Here is a 22,109-nt window from a genome sequence, read left to right on the forward strand (position 1 = left end):
TCCAAACTTATGAGGTTATTTTCTTCTTGATACCAAAGCCAGACAAAGGCACCAACAAGAAAGCTATAGACCACTATGAACACATGTGAAAATCATCAAAAAAAAAATTAAAAGACATCTGAATGCAACAATACATCTAGATTATATGCCACGATCAAGTGTGATGTGTCAAGAGAAACAAAATCAATGTGATAATCAGAAAAATAAATTGATCACCTCAGTAAATGCAGAAAAATCTCTCATCTTTTCCTAATAACAACTCTTGATGAAACCGATACCCAAAAAGTAGTAACAATATAATGAGAATTACCAAAGCTAACGTTAAGAGTCGAACAGAAAAAAAACTCAAAAACAATTCCTCTAAGATGTGGTGTAAATCTAGGATATCATATCAACACAGTTCTATTAAAAAAAGAAATGGAATTACTAAAATCAATTGTATTTCTTTTCACCAGTACTATTTGAAATCAAGAAACAATTCATTTCCCATAGCAGCAAAATGAACAAGATGCTTAGGAATAAATTTAACAAAGGAAGTGAAAGATCTGTACACTGAAAATTATTATTGATTCGAGAAATTAAAGATACAAATAAAGTCATCCATCATCTTTGTTTATGATGGAATCTGCCTATGTTATCCAGTTGCTATTCTCAAACTCCTGAGCACAAACAATTCTGCCCAAGCCTGCCAAGTACAGGTATATATTTATATTACCGTGACAGGCTAAAAGTCATCTTGAGAAAGCCAAAAAAACCCAATGTCTAACACACCAAACTCTAATTTCCAATTATAACATCATTATAATCCAAATAGTGTGTGGAACTAGCATAAATAGAGCAATGAAATAAAGGACCCCAGAAATAAAGGCACTTGAATAGACATCTTCCAAAAAAGAAATCTACTGGACAAGTAAGGGCTACAGTCAAGAGCAAAGTATTGTATAGTTCAAATTTGCTGAGTAAATTGTAGGTGATAATCATGGAAGCTGATAATAGGTTAATTTGCTTAACTACAGTAATCATTTTACAGTGTTTCAAGCACCATGTACATATGTGTAAATACACAAAAGTAAAAGAGCAAAACAAAAATAAAACCTTTCTATAAATTATAAGAAATTTCAACATACAAATAAAGAGCATACAATTATTCCTAAAGGCCACAAAATGAAGGGTCTACATAAAGTCAAAGTAAAAGCTCCTGTGCTACAATGAGTAGTTTTAGCTTAAAATTTTCTAAGTCTCCTTTCATTATGAATAAACTAGTATTTATAAATACTTTTCAGTATGTACTTTCTCAAAGAAAAGTAAACAAAGTACAAACAGAGCATTCTGTAAGGTAAGAAAAGTGTACAAAGCAACTATTCAAAGCACTAAAATAGAAAAAGTTCTGCTTTTTGAAGCTTATGAGAAACTCAATCTACTGTAGTACCTACTATACCAGAAAAAGATTAGATAAAAGAACACATGATCACAGTACAGGTACAAATCAAAGGATATTCAATCAAAGATAAAGAGGAACTATGACTTACTGTATCCAAGAAAGGACCAGATAAACGAGAAAGGCAATTCCACTATAATAAGTCAATTGGGGGTACTTTTAGTTCACAGCCTAAGTTTAATTTAACCTTCCTTTCTGGTGTCTTTCTTTTGGAAGGCTTGGGAAACACCCTGAATCTCTAAAATTAGGCTGAAATTTCATGTGAAAAAATGACAGTAAACTTTTTTAAAATGAAGCCTGCTTCTAGGAAATACTATCAAAAGAACCCAAGCAATTCAGAAAGGGTACCACACTAGAGCTCATCTTCGTTTTGTACTATTTATTTAAAGATATATTAAAAAAAAAAGATGATTCCGGTTTGGATACCTAGAATGAAGAAAAGAGTCATGGCTATCTAAGACTCCTAAGAAACTAAAGACCAATACTAATAATCTTATAAGTTCAGTCAAGATCGGTAAAAGGAGAGTTCCTCCATTTTTGAAACAACTCAAAAACTAGACCGTGTGTGCATATATGTATATATACACATACAAATGTATATAACCAACAGGTTTATGATACTTAACAAAAAAGGACAGGGATTTCTGAGAGTTGGGAAACAAGGTTAAGCCATCTAACTGTCTAAATTTACTATCTAAGGGAGTTCTAAGAACTTGAAACAAGGAAGGAAATAAAACTGAAGGCTGGTAGGTCCTTAAGCTAAAAAAAATTAAAGCTGATAGTTCAGGGAGAGCAAGGCAGCTAGCTACCAGTAAGAGTGCTCTAAGATCACTGAGAGAAAACAGTACAGATTTGCAGAGTCACACGAGTATTCAAACAGGTTTATGTGTGTGTGCGTCTGTCCCAAAACCAATTTAAAGAATACTAGGCTGTGTAGCAAGTCTCAAAAACAAACATTATCATGTAGGCAAAGAAGCAGGAAAACATGAAACAAAGAGAACAATCAATTGAAAAAAAAATCCAGTATTTTTTCAGAGAGGAATGTTGTAAGTGCATCCTATTACTTGGCCAATAAACTCAGTAAAGACTAAAGACATGAATAGATCAAAATATATGGAATAAGATATGTATGATGAACATACCTGTTGTCTTGGGATATATAATAAAATGCCTTCTCAAATCATACATAGTTCTTTTTCTATAGTACACATACCTAATTGTTCCAATATAATTTATTGGAAAGACTCTTTACCTAGGGAATTTATTATATTTGTCAAAAATCAGATATTAATATTTACATTTTAGAGTCTAATAGATTCCAAGTAATTTGTTTTTAGGTATTGCATTTACTTTTAGATTGTTAGTGCTGTTACAAAGAAATGCAAATGATTTTTGTACGATCTTGATAAACAATGAACAGATACAGGTAACAAGGATAAATCTCAGCATGATTATGCTGAGTAAAATAAACTAAGACTACAGCTCCCATGTATGTCGTATATTTTAATGTAATTGTTATTAAAAAAAAATCACACAGGCAGCAGTGGCTCATGCCTGTAATCCTAGCAGCTCAGGAGGCTGAGATCTGCAAGGCTCTAAGACCCTTAACTCCAATTACCCACTGGAAAACCAGAAGTGGAGCTATGGCTGAAAATGATAGAGCACTAGCTTGAGCAAAAAAACCCTCAAGGACAGTACCAGGACTCTGCCCGCATGTCCCACAATAAATAAATGAATATCAGACACACAAATTTAGTATATAAAATGAGAAGAATGTAAGAAAAAGTAATAGCAGGAAAAGAAACAGTTTACCAAGAAATGAAAACCATAGAAATCAGCAGCCCTAACAAGAAATGTGAAACAATGAAATAAACCGAGACAATACTGTGGAAGAAAACAAATACAGAACATAGCAAGGAATCATTAAGTATTATTTTATTCCTGGAGTTGGTAAGTAAGCACTTTAAAACTCTTGAAACTATGAAGTTAATCACTAGAAAGTGACCATAAATGTAGAAGACAATGGATTAAAATCTTTCATAAGAGGAACTGAAAACCAAAATCATGAAACTCTTGCTAGCAGACAAAACCATTTTCACAAGTTTTCCAACAAAGCAAGAAAGCAAAACCAGAAAAATTGGAAAACTAAGTAAGAAAATTAAGTCAAGAGCTAGTTCTTTTGGTGAGGGGGAAGTTATTGCTTAATCAAGTGTGAAGGCCAGGGTTCAGTCTCTTGTACCAACAAGGTAAATGGTGATAATTAAAAAAATTAAAATAAGCCAGGAACTGGTTGCTCATGTTTGTAATCCTAGCAACTCAGGAGACTGAGATCTAAGGATCATGATTTGAAGCTAGTCAGGGCAGGAAAGCCAATGAGACTCTTATTTCAAATTAATTATAGAAAAAGCTGGGAGTGGTACTGTGGCTCCAGTGGTAGAGCACTAGCCTTGAGCAAAAAGGAGCTTGGGGACAGTATCCAGGCCCAGAGTTCAAGCCCCAGAACTGGCCAAAAAAAAAAAAAAAGGTTGAGAAACAATGGATGTATTTAAAACCAAATAAAAACAACAAAAAAATCAAAGTGATCTCAATAGGACGGTGTTTGCCTAGTATGTGAGGTCCCTGGCTCAATTCCCAGGACTCAAAAAAAAAATATATATATAGCTGGTATCCCCTAACCTGTCTGTCTTACAAGGTGGTTGAAACAAGATGTTCTTTTTTTTTTGCCAGTCCGGGGCCTTGAACTCAGGGCCCTGAGCACTGTCCCTGGCTTCTTTTTGGCTCAAGTCTAGCTTCCACTAGAGCCACAATGCCACTTCTGGACATTTTCTATATATGTGGTGCTGGGGAATTGAACCCAGGGCTTCATGTATATGAGACAAGCACTCTTGCCACTATGCCACATTCCCAGCCCAACAAGATATTCTTATACATAAAATTTATCTTGTCAAGAGTTGCCCAGGCAGACTCATGGAATTCTGGTATAATTTAAGAATTCCAAAGCTGATCAACAAACTAATAATCCGAGTTTGGCTAATTAAGGCCTATGGCCAAAAATATGGTCTGTGACCTAAGAACTGTTTGTTTTTATATTCTTTATTATTTTATATTCTTTATTTTGCTTGCTGGACTAAGCTACACCTGCAGCCCTATTTTCCTCAGGTTATTTTTGAGATGGGAGCTGGTAGCTTCCTGCTCTGTGCATGCCTGAGTCAAAATCCCCCTACTTTTGGTTTCACCTCATTGTTGGCTCATAGGTGCATACTGTGTCCGCTTTCACTTTGTGGACACAGAGTTTCTTGGACTTTTCTGCCCAGGAGATCTTGAACATTTCAATCTTACCCTTACTTGGGATGATAGATGTGTAATATTAAGAAAGTCTTGCAACTCTTTCTAGTAGTGCTGTCCCCAAACTACAACCTTCCTATTCTCGGCTTCCTCAAATAGCTGGGATTACAAGCCTGAATTGTAGCCTGGCTTGGCTTTTGTATTTTTAGAGTTGTTCTTAGAAACAATGTATGATAGAAACTATATGAGCAAGGCCCAAATAAACCATTATCTCACTCTATATAAACACATTTCTACAGATACCAATGTAAAAACCTCCAAAATATAACCAGAGTCTAGAAATAATTTAAAACAAAAAGTCTGAGTTTATATTAAAGATATGCTAGTATACATTTGCAAAATATGTACTATGGCACTTGTAATATAATTTATAAAAATTTCCATATTTTGAAATGTTTTCTGAACACTGACTACAGCAGGCTTCCATCACGGTTATCTCGCAGTCAACCAGCCATGCTCTGAAATTATTTAAGTGGAAAATGCCAGAAATAAACATTTTATAAGTTCTAAATTGTGTGCTGTTTTGAGTGACATGAGAAAACTTCAAAGACTCCTGGGCTTTGCATTGCCTAAGACTTTTAACTATGCCTTTGACAATTACATAAAATACACATTCCCACCCATCAGTCTGTTGCATAGTTGTCTAAGTGAAAAATAAACATATGCTGAACTTGCTAAGACCTCCATTAAAAACATACAAAGGTATAAAAAGAAACTTGTGCTAGTTTTACTGTTGTATCCTGGCTGCACAAGTTTAAACTTCAGTGCATTATGATATGCTTAGCTAGAATGGGAAATACATTACTAAAATTGTAGGACTTGGTGCTATCCAAGGTTTCAGGCCCATTGGAGATCTTAGAATTCTACTCCAGTAGATGAGGGGGGACTAAATACATGTTTCATGGACAGAAGATAGCAACATTTATCCTAATAAACCAGTAGGTCTTATTTTCTAGTGTGGTATTTAAGTAAGTTCATTTCAGATGGAGACAAACAAGAGCTACTGAGAGAACAAAAGGAAAGAGAAACAGAATTTTCAAATTCCTTTGTCTTTTGAGGAGTTTGGAGTTGAACTCAGGAACTTGCAAGCAACAATGAACAAGCCATGTGAAACCACTCAATTCTGAACCAGAAGTCTATCTTTTTGTTGTTTTTAAATGCATGCTAATTGTTCATGGTGCCTCACATATGCAAAGACTGGACACACACACACACACAATCCTGTATTCCTGCACGTTTACATAAGCACCCATGTATGAGGAAATCCATGTCTTCTTCTGAGTTAGGCTTACTTCAATTCCTATGAAACCTAAGTGCATCCATTTACATGCAAATGATATAATTTCATACGTTAAGGCTGAATAATATTCCATTGTGTATATATACCACATAATCCATTCATGTGTCGTAGGCCATCTAGATTGTTTCTATAGCTTGGGTAATATCACAGTCAAACATGGATGTGCAAGTACAGAGGCATATCTTGTTTAAAAACAACATTCTGGAGAAAATTTTACAAAGGCCAAAAAACCCATAACAGACTGTTAATGTAACAGAGCAAGTAGTGTAAAAGTCCAAGCAGTAGACAAGGCAGTCATGGTTAACAAACTCAAGCTTGAAAACCATCTACATTAAGTAGGAAATATATATAAATGTGACAAATAAGGAAAAAAATGTAGGAGGAAATACTACAAACTATAAGTAATTGAGCGCAGGACCTAGGTAGGTGCTCTACCACTTGGGCCAAAACTCCAGCACCTTTTTGAGTTGGCTACTTGCAAGGTAGGGTATTGCTTTATGCCTGGCTAGCCTAGACAGATTGCCCGTGTTGTGCTTCCCAGCATCTACTGTGGATAACAGGCACACTTTTTCCCCAGCCATTGTACTTTCCTATAACTTGATGGTGCCTAACTGTATTCATATATTCATTGTAATGAAGCATCACAAACTTTTTTGTCTGGGCTAGCCTCAGTGATTAGCCTGTCTTTGCCTTCCAAGTAGCCAGTACTATAGGCTTGAACCCTCCCACCCAGCTATACATTGCTTTTAGGACAGAAAGCAAAAAGAAAAACAAACCAGTAATTTTAAGGGCTCAAAAAAACCCCAGGGGCTGGGGATATGGCCTAGTGGCAAGAGAGCTTGCCTCGTATACATGAGGCCCTGGGTTTGATTCCCCAGCACCACATATACAGAAAACGGCCAGAAGTGGCGCTGTGGCTCAAGTGGCAGAGTGCTAGCCTTGAGCAAAAAGAAGCCTGGGACAGTGCTCAGGCCCTGAGTCCAAGGACCAGGACTGGCCAAAAAAAAACCAAAAACCCCAAAACCATTTTCAAGACTGTAAAATTAAAAATGTACATATTATGCTGGGTGCTGGTGGCTTATGCTTGAAATCCTAGCTACTCAGAAGGCTGAGATCTGAGGGTTGCCGTTCAAAGCCAGCCCGGGCAGAAAAAGACCATGAGACTTTCTCCAATTAACCACCAGAAAACTGGAAGTGGCACTGTGGCTCAAAGTGGTAGAGCTCTTACTTAGCCTTGAGCAAAAGAGTTCAGGGATAGTGTCCAGGCCCTGAGTTCAAGCCCCATGACTGACAAAAAAAGAAAAACAAATACGAAAAAGAAAAGAATCGGGAACTCCAATTATTACCTAGTCCTATCTATGCAACATTCCTTTGTTATTGCAGTTATATCCCAAAGGACAGAATGAAAAAGGTTGGTGATATACTAAGAGTTAAGGGATTCAGAGTATTTAAGACTGTTTTTCTTTTCTTTTCTTTTTTTGCCAGTCCTGGGCCTTGGACTCAGGGCCTGAGCACTGTCCCTGGCTTCTTTTTGCTCAAGGCTAGCACTCTGCCACCTGAGACACAGCGCCACTTCTGGCCATTTTCTATATATGTGGTGCTGGGGAATCGAACCCTGGGCTTCATGTATACAAGGCAAGCACTCTTGCCACTAGGCCATATTCCCAGCCCCTCTGTTTTTCTTTGAAAATATGTAAAATAACCATGTAAGTTTTTATTTAAAAGTCTTAATTGGACAATAAATTCAAGCTGAGAGTGCTGGTCACACTTGTAATCCCAGCTGAGTTTGAGTCTAGTCTGGGCTGCTTAGTGAGAACTGCTGTATACCATACACAAGTGGGCTTCGAAACCACGGCAATAAAGTCACCAGCACTAAGTCAATCAGGCTAGGTCTCACCTTCGAGATGGCGAAGAACAGCACTGAGCCTCAGTAGGGCTGGGTTTTTAAAAACAAAAATTGCATGTATCACATGCAGGTGGCCACATATAACATGCAGGTGGTCAGGCAAGTTAGGCAAAGCATGCAAGCTAACCTTACAGAAGCAGAACTGGTGGTCAATGATACAAACAGCAATTACAATTCCTTAAACTAGGGTAAGTAAAGCAATCAAAACAATAATCATTTAGGCAAGCAAAATACTCTCTTTGTTCAATTCCAGGTGCTAGGTGTGACTGGTATTTACCTATTTAACTTCTTAATTAACCTTAAATCTTTCTCTATCTCTGGTCTTCCTCATTCCTTTCTTTTGCAAAGGTCAAGCAGGTCTAGGTCAAGTTGCTTTTGGCTCCTGTTATTTGTTGTAAGTTAGCCCTGCGTTAAGTTTGCCCCGCCCCAGGCCCATTACCTTGTCTAAGTCTGCTAGAGCAATTTGGAACTTTCAACAAAAAACAAAATCATAGCAATGAAAAAACTCAGCTAGGCAAAGGGACAACATAAAGGGAGATAGGGTAGTAAAGCTCAGTCAGACCTCTCTGAGTAGGTGACCTACAAGAAGAAAAATGAGTTCTCAACCCAGGCTGCACACATTTATCCAAGAACATGTGTGTGTGTATGCATGCATGTACACGGGTGAATTACAAAGCTTCAAGCCAGACAAAGAACTTCTGAGACTAGTCTGACAGTAGTTGGGTATTTCCTTTGTGTGTGTGTGTCAGTCATGGGGCTTGAACTCTGGGCCTGGGAGCTGTCCCTGAGCTCTTCAGCTCAAGGCTACCAGTCTACCAATTGAGCCACAGCACCACTTCCACATCTGACAGTATTAAAGAATAATTTAAAATATTATTCAAAAGCTCTCCAAGAGTGTCATCTGCAATACAGCCACAAATGAGGACTTCTGAAATAAACCAATTTCAATCTACAAGTGTAAAGTCAAGTCTAAAAATTATGCCTAAGGGAGAGAGCCAGAAGAGGAAATAAAAATAAACAGAGGTCAGACTTCAGAGTCGGCTAGGCTAAGAAAAAAAAAGTGTCCTAGCACTTATTCTAAATGCTGTGAAGAGCAAATGTAGGAAAATACTGGAAAAAAGATCTCAGTTGTTGTTGTACATGGCTGTATACAATGTAACAAACATCTTAAGTAAAGGGATTCACTTACAACTAATACTAAAAAAAACATGAAACAGGACCATTTGTCCTGAGCTTGCCAAATTGACTTCAAATTTTATCAGAGGGGATCAAAAGAAACTACAGCCATATAAAAAGCTTCTCCCTACAATACAATGTTAACAATACTTCTAGATGACCATTTTGCTGACCATGTGCCCCCCAAATTTAAATTAACACCCAGCATCAACAAAGCCTTTTTCACTGTTTAAGTAACTTCAAGATTCTCTAACTTTCAAGGGAGCATTGCCCTCCCCCCAAACAGAAAAACTGAACAATTTTCACTGAAATTAGGTACAATAAGACAGGTAGTTTCCAAACTCTGCACAAAAAGCATATACTGTCTTTTAGCAGATTTCTAGCAGAAAAGCATTGAAATGAAAGAAAGGGTCTGGGTAGTGCAGCTCAAGTAATACAGCACCTTCCTAGCAAGTATGAAATCCTGAGAAAACCCTACTACTTCCAGTGGAGGCATGCATGGCTCAAGTGGTAGACTGCTTGCACTCCAGAACTCTGTACTGGAGTTCAAATTCCAGTAAGGAAGAAAGAAAAGAGATGGGGGGAAGGGGAAGAAGAGAATAAAAATAAACAAAGAATAAAGGGGGAAAAGAAGGAAGTCATTGCTTTTAAAACAGATTGTTCCTAAAAGATTTAGAAATTTGGAAGGCAGTAGTTTGTCAATATCAACCTTTCAAAATGAAAGGATGGGCCAGAGTACCTGGATCACACCTGTAATCTTAAGCTATTCAGGAGGCTGAGATCTGAGGAATGTAGTTCAAAGCCAGCCAGCAAATTTAACAACGTAATTATGTCTGATTATTTGCGGCTTTCTAAATATGTTTACTATTCTGTCTTGATTATTCACAGGGTTCTAAGTTTAGTTCCTCTGGAAAATGCAGTCTGATATCCTGCAGTTGTGTTAACATTAAAAATAATGTGTAACCATTTCCAGGAAAACATATTGTAGGTATTCAACAAACATTTACTGAATGTACCAAAATTATACGTTGCGTGCACACACATATACACAATTTATAACAGCCAAGCATCAAACACAAACGTTTGGTAAATGGCTTCAACAGAAACTGTTTTCTTTGGTTTTTAGGACTGACAATTTTTAGGTTCACTTTTCCCCCTCCTCCCCTGCCATCATGTGGTCTGGGGACATATCTCAACCTGAGCTCAAACCTCTATTTCTGTCCCTCTCTCTCTCTCTCTCACACACACACACACACTATATCAAAGTGTATGCATGTAGGATGCTATAAGGTAACATGAAAAAATGCCAACCAGCATGAATCTAGATGAAGGAATATGGCTACTCTGTACTGTTTTTGAAACTTTAAAACTCCCCAAACACTGATCTGTTCTCCCAAGTATGTTCTTTCTCCCTCATCTTCATTGTTCAGCAGTACTGAGGTCTGAATTCAGCTTCACATTTGCTAGGCAGGTGCTCTACTGTTTGAGCCATGCCTCAAGCCTACACCTTGGTCATCTTTGATGTTTACTTTTCCCAAGCTAACATTGGAGACCTGCCTGTGTTCTATATACATCCTAACATCTATCTCTTGCCCCTGCTTAATTTTTATAAACCAATAATTCAAAACAGTTCTTATACATCCGTAATTAAATTCATACAACACAAATGAGTATACAGCAGAAAAACAATTTATACTTAAAAGATTGTGATCAGTATGAGGTACCGTCAACTATCCACAAGTTCCAAATCCACAGATTCTGTCAACTGTGGGTAGAAAATATTTTTAAAAATACAGTGTATACACACATAACAGAAGGATGAAATTCCTGAAATATATAAATATATATAAATATAATGAGGGGGCTGGGAATATAGCCTAGTGGTAAAAGTGCTCGCCTCATATACATGAAGCCTTGGGTTTGATTCCTCTGCACCACATATATAGAAAAAATATATATAAATACGAGATAAAACAAGATAAAATGAAAAGATATAATGAAAGATAAAGAAAACAAAAAACCATTACAGAACTATACACACAATGTTTATATTGTCTTAGGTAGTAAGCAATCTAAAGATGATTTAAAATACACAGAAGAATATATATGTCATATGCAAACAACACATTATTTTATATATGTATTCATGGATTTTGGTATGAAATGATTTCTGGAGCAAAGATACTGAAGGATGCCTATATAATGTGGTCTAAATAATTTTGTACCCTGTTCATTTTAATGTCTTTTGTTGCTAATAGTTTGAATAAAGAACTGGAAAGGAGATGCATCTTTCATATGTATTTAATGTGCTCAATCAAGGCTAGTGTTCTACCATTTGAGCCACAGTGCCACTTTTGCCTTTTTCTGTTTATGTGGTACTGAGGAATCAAACCCAGGGCTTCATGCATGCTAGGCAAGTAATCTACCACTAAACCACATTCCCAGCCTAGATGGACTCAATCTTTCTATGACTTTCTAAGCTTTAAAAATGTCTCAGATCGGGCTGGGGATATAGCCTAGCGGCAAGAGTGCCTGCCTCGGATACACGAGGCCCTAGGTTCGATTCCCCAGCACCACATATACAGAAAACGGCCAGAAGCGGCGCTGTGGCTCAAGTGGCAGAGTGCTAGCCTTGAGCGGGAAGAAGCCAGGGACAGTGCTCAGGCCCTGAGTCCAAGGCCCAGGACTGGCAAAAAAAAAAAAAAAAAAAAAAAAATGTCTCAGATCAGGAAGCTGAGATCTGAAGATCAGGGTTTGAAGGTCAGCCCTGGCAGGCAAGTCTGCGAGACTCTATCTTCAATTAACCACTAAAAGCTAGAAGTGGAGCTATGGTTCAAGCTTGGGCTTTACAGCTCAGAGACAGTGCCCAGGCCTCAAGTTCAAAGCCCCAGGATTGGCATGTGTATGTGTGCACACATGCCTCCTACTGCTCCACACATGAATACATGGTCTTGCAATGCCATGCAGATCACCTCCTGGATCAAAACCAAAATTTCAATGCCATTGGTAATAGATACCTATTATTCCAGCAACTAAAGAGGCTGAGGCAGGAGGAGTAGCTTGAACTCAGAAATTGAAGACTGGTACTAGGAAACAGTTTGTCTAAAAAAAACAAACCCTATAAACACTATAAATTTCCAAATGCAGAATACAGACTCAGTGTGTCTGCAAGAAAAGGTTCCAGGTTTGTGACAGCTAGTAATATAGCACTATTCTATAACAATCTAGGTACAAGTTTGAAATTAAGAGTTGCTACACATTTCATATTCATCAAGCTATCTTTAAAGTTATCTCAATTCTAGGCTTAACCATCTAGAACTAACCCTCTAGGCTGAATACAAAGGAAAACCTTTCTACTTGGTCATTTATCCATGAGCAAAAATGAGTTATCTGCATTCCATTTTTACAATTTGCCAGACGACCCAGATAGCTCTGAAAAGATTTAATTTTGCTGAGGTACAAAATTTGCATTAAATGACACCAGATATATCTATATGGATGCTTCTGGGGAGAAAACGGAGATGTTTCTCCTTATTTCATCTGCTAGACCCCTGGGTCATTGTTTTCTTTTGAGGATACAACTCTTGTGAAATATGTACAATTTCTTCTTAGAAAAAAAGATCTCTCAAAAGAAATGATGAAAGACAAAGCAAAGAGGTTTGAGGGTTTCTATTTTTTTTTTTTTTTTGGCCAGTCCTGGGCCTTGGACTCAGGGCCTGAGCACTGTCCCTGGCTTCCTTTTTGCTCAAGGCTAGCACTCTGCCACTTGAGCCACAGCGCCACTTCTGGCCGTTTTCTGTATATGTGGTGCTGGGGAATCGAACCCAGGGCCTCATGTATACGAGGCAAGCTCTCGCCACTAGGCCATATCCCCAGCCCCAAGCAAAGAGGTTTGAATTTATGATATTTACAAATCTGGAAAACTAGAAGATTACAGAATATATGCATCATGAAGTTGACATGATCAGCAACGCCCCCCCCCCCCAGGAATCCAAGCAAAATCAAATTAATCTGTTGTCAAGATAATTCTTATTTGGGGTAGAAAGTAGAACTCAGTAACTTACTAAGGTCTCTCTTTCAACACTAATTGTCACAATCCATTAGTAATTCTAAAGTCTGTTACAATCAGTAATTCTAAAGTCTAGAATAACATTAAATAAATTTTAAACATCTATTTTTAACTACCCTATACTCACACATAATGAGTGTAACTATCACCAAACATTTACCATTTCTTTGTGTAAATAATGTGAAATGGACTTAGGTTTTATCTGCTGCTTTAGTAATAAAGGTAAGGATACTACCCTAGGTTGAATGCTTCTATACAAACAATATTATAGAAAGAGATTAAAAACTGACATTTCTTAATCTAGGCATCAGATTTTCACTTTTCTCTTTCTGGTCAGAAAATTCATCAGCAATTTTTGGCCTTTCCCATCTCTGTTCAACAGCTCTTTAGAACAAAAACAAAGTAAAACAACAAAAAGAAAAATACTTTCTCTGCCTCTAAAATGCCAAAAAGACTGGGCTGGGAATATGGCCTAGTGGCAAGAGTGCTTGCCCTGTGTACATGAAAGCCCTGGGTTCCTCAGCACCACATATATAGAAAAGGCCAGAAGTGGCGCTGTGGCTCAAGTGGCAGAGTGCTACTTGAGCACAAAGAAGCCAGGGACAAACTGGCAAAAAAATAAAATTAAAAAAAAAAAATCTGAGGAATAAAATCCAAAAAGACTTTTTTTTTTTATTGTTGAGAAGTGTTTTATCTTTTGACAGCCTATACTGTATCAGTGCACAGAATTCTGCAGGCAAATATGGGCTGAATTTCAGTTCTTGTGGGCTCCTGCTTAGTACTTTTGTGCACTTCACAAATTATACAACCATGTATATGGGAACTCTGTATTTTCAGATTACCAACTGGGAAACTGTGGTAGGGCTACACAAATCCCTATGTGATAAAACTGGCTGAACTATAAAATCAGAGCCCAATTTTTCCTTAATACAAACTTTAAAACCCATACAATTAACCTACACTTCTAGGTCAAAAGCATCCATTCAGTTGTGTTTTCTCCTAAGCCAGGTAGCAGAGTGGGTACTTGGTAGGCTAAGGCAGGAGGACTGCAGTGAGCTCAAGGACAGTTTGGGTTACATAGCAAAACTGTTTCAACCACCCTCCAATAGTCTTTTTCTTATTTTTAAACAAGAATGTCTCCATCTGTTCTATTTCCCTAACCTTCAGAAGTAATTCTGAACTTTTCATATTGTGCTCCATCAGTTAAGGTCTATAAAACTTAAATCTAATGTCAAGGTACTTCAAATATAGACAAAGCTATGATAGCCACATTACCCCCCTTTTTAATTTAAACAAAAAATTGTATCTGAAGAATAAATTGTATTAACTACATTCATATGTTGTTTTGCTTCTTTGAAATATGTTTAGTATTTAGTATACTATTTTCCATTTACTAAAAAAATTTAATAGAGAACTATCTTTAAGATACATTGAAAAAATTACAATTCTAAATTGCTCAGCCACCTATAATCCATCTAAGTAAAATGCTCAAACTTCTTTGCTCCTTGGTGACCGTTTTTCTAGTCTCAATTGTTGTGTGTGTGGTTCTAAATGTACTCCTTAAGGAGCTTTTTCATAACATACATTGGTCTCTGGGCAAACAAAAACGTATCTTTGGGGGAAGATACAGGTAGTCTCTTCTTGGCAGAGCTAATATCTTGAAGGAGAGGGAAGGAAACAAAAGTAAGGCAGGACACAGGACTGCAGCGCAAATATGAGCTGAATTTCTGTTCTTGTGGACTCCTTCTGCTTAGTACTTTTGTGCACTCCACAAATTATACAACCATATATGGGAATTCTGTATTTTCAGATTACTAGCTAGGAAAGATCAATTTTTAAACTAGACATCCATTACATAACCATACAGGTATCCATTTCTTTCTTGTAGACTCAAGATTTGGAAAGCTTACTTTTCTTGGTAGTAATGAGGTTTAAACTCAGGGACTTTTACTTGGTAGGGTAGGCACTCCACCATGTCTCCAAGTCCTTTTTTGCAATTGTTATATTGAGACAGGATCTTGCTTCCTTTCTGGATGATGTGCTGACTTTAAGTAGTTGGAATGACATGCACAGACCATTTTACTTAATTCCTTTTGTTAAGACCGAGTCCCATTCAGTTTTCTGCACAGGGCCCCAAGACACAGTTATCCTTATCCTAAGTAACAGGGAACATAGGCTTGAACATAAATACCCAGCTGAAGGGATTTTGTACAGCTTTTTTTTTTTTGCCAGTCCCGGGGCTTGAACTCAGGGCCTGAGCACTGTCCCTGGTTTCTTTTTGCTCAAGGCTAGCATTCTACCACTTGAGCCACAGCACCACATCCAGCCTTTTCTACATATGTGGTGCTGAGGAATCGAACCCAGGGCTTCATGTATCCGAGACGAGCACTGTACCACTAGGCCATATTCCCAGCCCCCTAGGGATTTTTGTAATAGGCAATTTATCCTCTTTTCATTTCTTTTTCACAGTTCTTGTTTCTGTTTTGAATGTTGATAAGACTCCTCTTGATATCATGTGATATCGAAGGCTTAAATTCAAGATACAGAGAAACATGTTATCTTTGCAGCAGTCCTAGATAGTAGGGCAAAAGGATTATTATTTCATAGATGAAACAGAAGCTAAGAGTCCTGGCCCAAAATTAACAGGTGAGACTAACAGAACTGATTACATTTAAGGTTTAAAAGCCTTAACCCACAATTCAACTATTTGACACATTAAAAAACAAAACACCTTGACTACTTATTCCCCTAAGCCTGATACCTCCCTTAAACTTTCACCCTCAAGACTTCTTTTGATTTCTTGAGACAGGGTGTAGCACAAGTTGGCCTTAAACATGCCAAGCTTGACCTACATTTGGGGTCAAGTTCACCAAAGATCACTCAGCTAAATTCAAAGACCACTTCTTGCATATATTTTTCTAGATTCTCCTATATTTGCCTCCAATAACTGTAGTTTTAGCTTCTTCTCCATTTCAATTTCTTAGTGACTTCCTTCTTCACTTATTCTTCTCTTGCCAGATTATTCTAGGTAATCTACTACATTTATCTAAGTAGCTAGTCTAAGTATGTAGTTAAGGCTCTAATTTTATTTATTTGCCAGTCTTAGGGCTTGGACTCATGGCCTGAGCACTGACGCTGGCTTCTTTTTTGCTCAAGGCTACCACTTGAGCAACAGTGCCCACTTCTGGCTTTTTTCTGTGTTTGTGGTGCTGAGGAATTGAACCCAGGGCTTCAGGCATGCTAGGCAAGCACTTTACCACTAAGCCACATTCCCAGTCCCAAGGCTCTAATTTTAATACTGCCAATTCTTGTTTGATGAATCTATGTCATTCGAGGTCTTCATCGCTTCTGTCTTTGACTGATGGTAAGTAACTGTTGCCTGATCCTATGCAGCATTTATGTTAGTGCAGTTATGTATGTACCAAAGAGCAAAATGCAAGAATAGTGGTATACTAGATAATTTTAATTTGTACATTGGAGCTATATTAAGACTTGAACACATTAGAGGCTTAAAAACCGAACACCATTAAATCATATAAAAATTTCTTAAAAAAATTTACTCAAGTGACTGGTGCTGTGGTTCAACTGGTAGAGCAGTAGCCTTGAGCATAAAGACACACTGGGACAGTGCCCAGGCCCCTAGTTCAAGCCCCACAACCATAAATAAATGAACAAATAAATAAATAAATAAATAAATGAAAGTGAAAAAAATTAAGAGATAGTAAACTGAAATGGAGTGGGGTGACTCAAACCACTAATTTTAGCACCCAGAACTGAGGTGGAACTATCATGAATTTGAGTCCAGCCTGGGCTACAGAGTAAGACCCAGAATTTAAAAAAACAAACAAACATGATACAAAAGAAAATTATTAGGTAGCAGACTTGGGAGATAAGCAAAACTTGTGAATACCTTCAATTTGAAAAATACTGGCCAATCTCTCAGATTCAAATCCTACTTGCTAGCCAAGTAACCATTATCACATTACATATTTGTATTCCAGTGGAGTACTGGGAATAAGAGAATCCATCTTCTAGATTTACTCCCGTATAGACTTATTAGAGATAATTCCCCTCCCCTCCAACAATCTCAACTCCAGTGCTGGAGCATTTGCCTAGCATATACCAGACTCTGGCTTTGATAATCTATGATCTATATCAAGAGGACAAGGACTGAAAACCCTCACCTCACGAGGACATAAGCCTAAAATCCCAACTCTTGAAGCCCTGAGCCTGAGGCAAGATGATCATGAGGTCAAGGTAGTGTCCAACAAAACAAAACATAAAATATCTACAGTTAAAATATCTACAGAAACAGTGCTCAGGCCCTGAATTCAAGCCCCAGGACTGTCAAAAACAATTTTTTTTCCCTTGAGGGGAGATAGGGCAGTACTATAGATTGACCCAGGCCCTCAAACATGTTAGGCATCATCCCTAGTTCCAAGGTAACATTTCATATTAACCCTTAAGATTGTGACTAGGTTGGTACAACCTTATTTACCTCATTCTGTGAGCCTTGTAAAATTAATCTTTGGATAAAACTAAAAATTATGGAAAATCCGATGCAAATAAATCTCACTGCACATTATATTAATTCTATGGCAAATATCTGCAACACTATTCTAATGGGCAAATAAGAGGAAGCAATAGACAAGATAAGATGCTTTTTTGCTCTAATATGAATGTCAGTTATCATTACTTGAGTATTGTTATTTCAAAACCTACAATTACCAATAACCTATAAAAACTATATGCCAATCACTACACAAGATGAGAATATTGAAATAGCTTAGTTAAGGAAAACAAACGAATTTAGAAACACAGAAGGTAAACCGAAAAATTACTAGACAGCACATTACATGAATACGCACAAGTGTTTAAAAAATACTAGATGTGATCTGTAAATGGTGATTATACCCCCTTTTAGTGTGGTGCACCTAGACCACCACAGAGATGAGTACATCACATCAGCAGCAATAATTTTAGCTCCTAGATAGTATATGTCAACCATTTCTGCCAAAGAGACACAAGTTCCTTGTTGAAACTCAGGTCATGCCAGCAAATACAAGCCACAAAACATGGCTGACATTCTATCAATCTAGAGCAAAGTCAGGATTTGAAGTATAACCAGCACTAAGGTCTCTTCTCATGGAAAAAAGCTCAAGTTACTCTCTACAGAATATTCTAAACTACAAAACTGTTCTGACTGATACACCAATGGTACTGTCCTAAAACAGTTATGACTGAGATTCATTTTCACTGTTAACCAATGCATTTGCTTTATTGAGATAAAAGACTGTTAGTCATAACTCAGACACAACTTCTGGATCTTCTTTTATGAATATAGTTCTGTATAATTTTTACCAATGGTCAACTCTTGTTGATGATAGCATGACATAAATAGCATAAAAACAGGTTACCAAACAAAATTACAAACTGAAGCAGTGTGAGTGGGAGGCATTTGGGGACACAACATAACCTCCAAAGACACTTTTTACCAATAAGGTAGGGGTAGAAAAAGAAGGGGGATTGAAGGCAGAAATACTCCATTTTTTTTTCCTTTGAAGAAACTGATGTCAGGGCTATTCACTATATAGAAAAAAATCTTTAAGATATAAAATCCAGTGTATAAATATAAGAAAATAGAGAAAAAATACAAGTACCCAGGGAAAACTTTTTTCAACCTTGAGAATACAGACTACTTGCTATTTCAAAAACTATTATGATATTCTACCTTTCTCCGATCATTATTAGGACTTTTACTATGTACTGAAATCGAAAATGAGCCCTTTACACACATATCTTTTTAACACACCCAGCAAATCTTTGAGAAGGGCTTACCACAAAGACTTCAATTGGCCTAGTGAACACGCACACGTTTTTATCTATAGCTATACTATATGTACCCCCCAAAGTAGATTATAGCTCATTTTGACACCTGCAAACACTTTCATCTTTGCAACAATAAAAGTAGTGTTACACATACTAAGAGTTATAAAATTAAAAGGAACGAGGAGGCAGTTTAACAGCTTAAGAGTATCTCCTATGGGTCTGGATAGTATTGGACTTAAATGTATATACAGTATCAGCAGTAACTGCTATGTGACCTTGGTCGAATTACTTTAATCTGAATTCATTTCCTTGTCTGTGAAAAGAAGGGTTTCTCGGAATTAAAAAGAAAAGATACCATGTATTTTGTATCTTGTACTTCTTACTGAGCTCATATATAGTAAAATGGTGGAGAACAATCATACAAGTAAGCTCCTCAGATTCCCCAATCTGGAAACCTACAACGCCTAAATTCTGCAAATTCCATTCCAGAAAGGCAGAAATTTACTGATTTGCTGGTAGGTGAATTCCTCTTTTAATCTTTTTGAGGATCAACGTATTTAGGTAAGTAAGTCCGAAAAGACGCTGCAGTGCATCTGTGACACACACACCTAAAGATGGCTCCAGCCAAAGCAGCGTCTTAATTACCAACATGGGCGGTAAAAGCTACTTTTTTTAATATTCTGGGATATGAGTTGGGGTGTGTATGTGCTTAATATCAGTACCCCATCATATCAATTTGCAGGAGGAAGAGATCAAACAAGCAATTAGTCCAAGCATCCTTCGATTATTCTGGTGCATTCCAAATGAAAACCTTACAGAAGAGCCGCCTACTGTACACTTCCAAGTACTCGGCCTAGGTATAAATCTATGAGCCTCGGGCTGAAGACTGGCCAATGCGGAAATCCGGGTAGCTTTAGAAGCCAGATACGATCAGGCACATCGGACCCTCCAAAGCCCTCCAACCAAGTCCAAACAAGTAATCACCCTAATTAAACGCGCCCCTCCGGTGCAAAAGAAGACCATTCCTCACCTGCTAAACCCTAAAGGCCTGTAACTTAACACCAATACTGATGCTATCTATCTCAAACACCAGAGTGGGATTCACCATTGGGAGGTAAATGGGAGTGGAGGGTGGGATGGAGCGGCCTAGTGCGAGAAAAACTATCCAAACCCTCCAGAGTTGGGCAGCCGTCCTTAGAGGAAGTAAGGTTTGTTCGGATTCCCTCTCTCACCCAAACCATCCACGTCTTTTAACTTGAATCCCCCCTCCCGCCCACCAATTGCTCGTGGCAATTCCACCATTAACCACACACGAAGGCACAGTGAAGACCACAGCTTCCCCCCCCCCCGCCTCCCCCCCGTGGTTCAGGGGATGCATCGTCCACCCTAGAAAAGGAAACACACACGGAGATAGTCACACACGCGCGCCGGCCACTCAGGCGGGATGGCTGCGAAGTCCTTCCGTCCCTCGCCCCGGGCCAGGCGTGTGACTTACCCCCGCAGGCCGGAGGCCGAGGCCCGGGGCCCGGGTGGGAGCCGGCGCGCTGGGCCGCCCAGGACTCCCGCCGCAGAGCGCACGGGGCGGGCCCCCCTCGGCCTTCCCGCTCCCGGGGCTCCGGGTCCCAAGGCCAATCTTCCCACCACCCCGGGACCCCGGGGGGGCCCGGGCGGGAGTACGATGCCCGCCGCCTAGGCCGCCCCACGCCGCCCCAGGCAGGCCCTCCTCGACGGGGCCCTTCTTCCTCCCGGCCCCGACGCCCGCGCCTTCCTTACCCGCCAGGGTGGGTGTCAAGCCTGCGCACGAGGGTCTCGCCGAGCTCGGATGGAAGGAGAGAAGGGGAACGCCGGGGAGGGGGAGAGGTGGGGAGGGTGGTCGGGAAAGGCCACCGGACTCGGAGAGCCGAGGCCACGGACGTCCAAACCGCCAAAAGCACTTTCGCTGCTGCCCGAGAGGGAGAGAGCGAGCGAGGAAAAAGAAGCAAGATGGCGGCCAGCCAGCCCCAACGTACTACGTCACGACGCCGCGCACGTACGTAAAGTAAATCTCCGCAAGACCGCCCTCTGGCGTAGAGGCGGTCGGATCACGTGACGCCTCCGTGGCGGGCCCTCCCTTACCCCCAAGCCCAAACCGACGGAAGGAAATGGCGCCTCCTACTGGAAAAAGGCAGTTCCTGCAAGCAGAGCTGTTGCAGGACAAAGCTTTTTAACTTGGGAAGGTTCTAGAACTCGATTACAAATGTGTAATCCTCAGTGAAATGGACATCTGATGGATGGGTGTATAAAATTGTAGCTTGTCAGTATATTCTCACGGAAGTAGGGGGCAGGCTGAGAAGGCGTGATGTGTGGAGAGTTTACAGAGATCTAAGTGAACTCAGAGTGGAAAAGTAACCTCAGTCTGAGGAGCAGAATAGGTTTGGAATGTTTTGCTGAGCATGTTTGACATCTGTGATTATGAATGAAAATCGTTGTTGTTTTTTTTAAATGTGATTTCTTTGTCAGTGTTTAGCTCTTTGATACTGCTAGCTACAGAGAAAGCAACAACAGTATGAGTCACCCAACCTGGGCTATTTAATCACCAAAGTGTGATAATAATAATGATATAAGAAAGAGATGGCCAAGTGCTGATGGCCCATGCCTGTAACCCTAGCTATTCAGGAGGATGAGAACTGGAGGATCTGGGTTCAAACCCAGTCTAGGCAGAAAAGTCCATGAAATCCCATTTCCAATTAACCAGCAAAAATACCAGACTGGAGGTGTGACTCAAGTGGTAGAATGCCAGATATGAGTCAGAGCATGAGGCTATGACTTTAGGCCCTGGTACTGGAAAATAGAAAAGAAGAAATGAAGGAAGGAAGAAAGGAAAGGAAAGATGGGAGAGAGGAAGGGAGATGGGGAGAGACAGAAAAGTAGATTATAGGCATCCCTTTCCTAATTGATATTGCAATTATTTGTTTTGTTGACTCTGGTAGAGATTTGATGGAGGTCCCTTTTGAGTATAGGCAGGTGCTCTAGCCCTGAGCTACATTATAACTAGAAAAGCTTGGCA

At 39.0% G+C, this 22,109-nt stretch overlaps 1 protein-coding gene across 13 annotated transcripts in view; it reads right to left on the bottom strand.

Annotated features, from left to right (window-relative positions):
- The window catches only part of Prrc2c (proline rich coiled-coil 2C), an 82,203-nt gene extending 61,140 nt beyond the window's left edge, over window positions 1–21,063 (bottom strand). For all 13 annotated transcript variants that reach the window (XM_048358292.1, XM_048358297.1, XM_048358290.1 and 10 more), the window contains exon 1: window positions 20,837–21,063. The gene's annotated coding sequence lies outside the window, so the exon portion shown is untranslated. The remainder of the gene's footprint in view (window positions 1–20,836) is intronic.
- Window positions 21,064–22,109: the final 1,046 nt, after the last annotated feature.

Source organism: Perognathus longimembris, chromosome 11 (assembly GCF_023159225.1).
Source record: "Perognathus longimembris pacificus isolate PPM17 chromosome 11, ASM2315922v1, whole genome shotgun sequence".
Classification (NCBI taxonomy): Eukaryota; Metazoa; Chordata; class Mammalia; order Rodentia; family Heteromyidae; genus Perognathus; species Perognathus longimembris.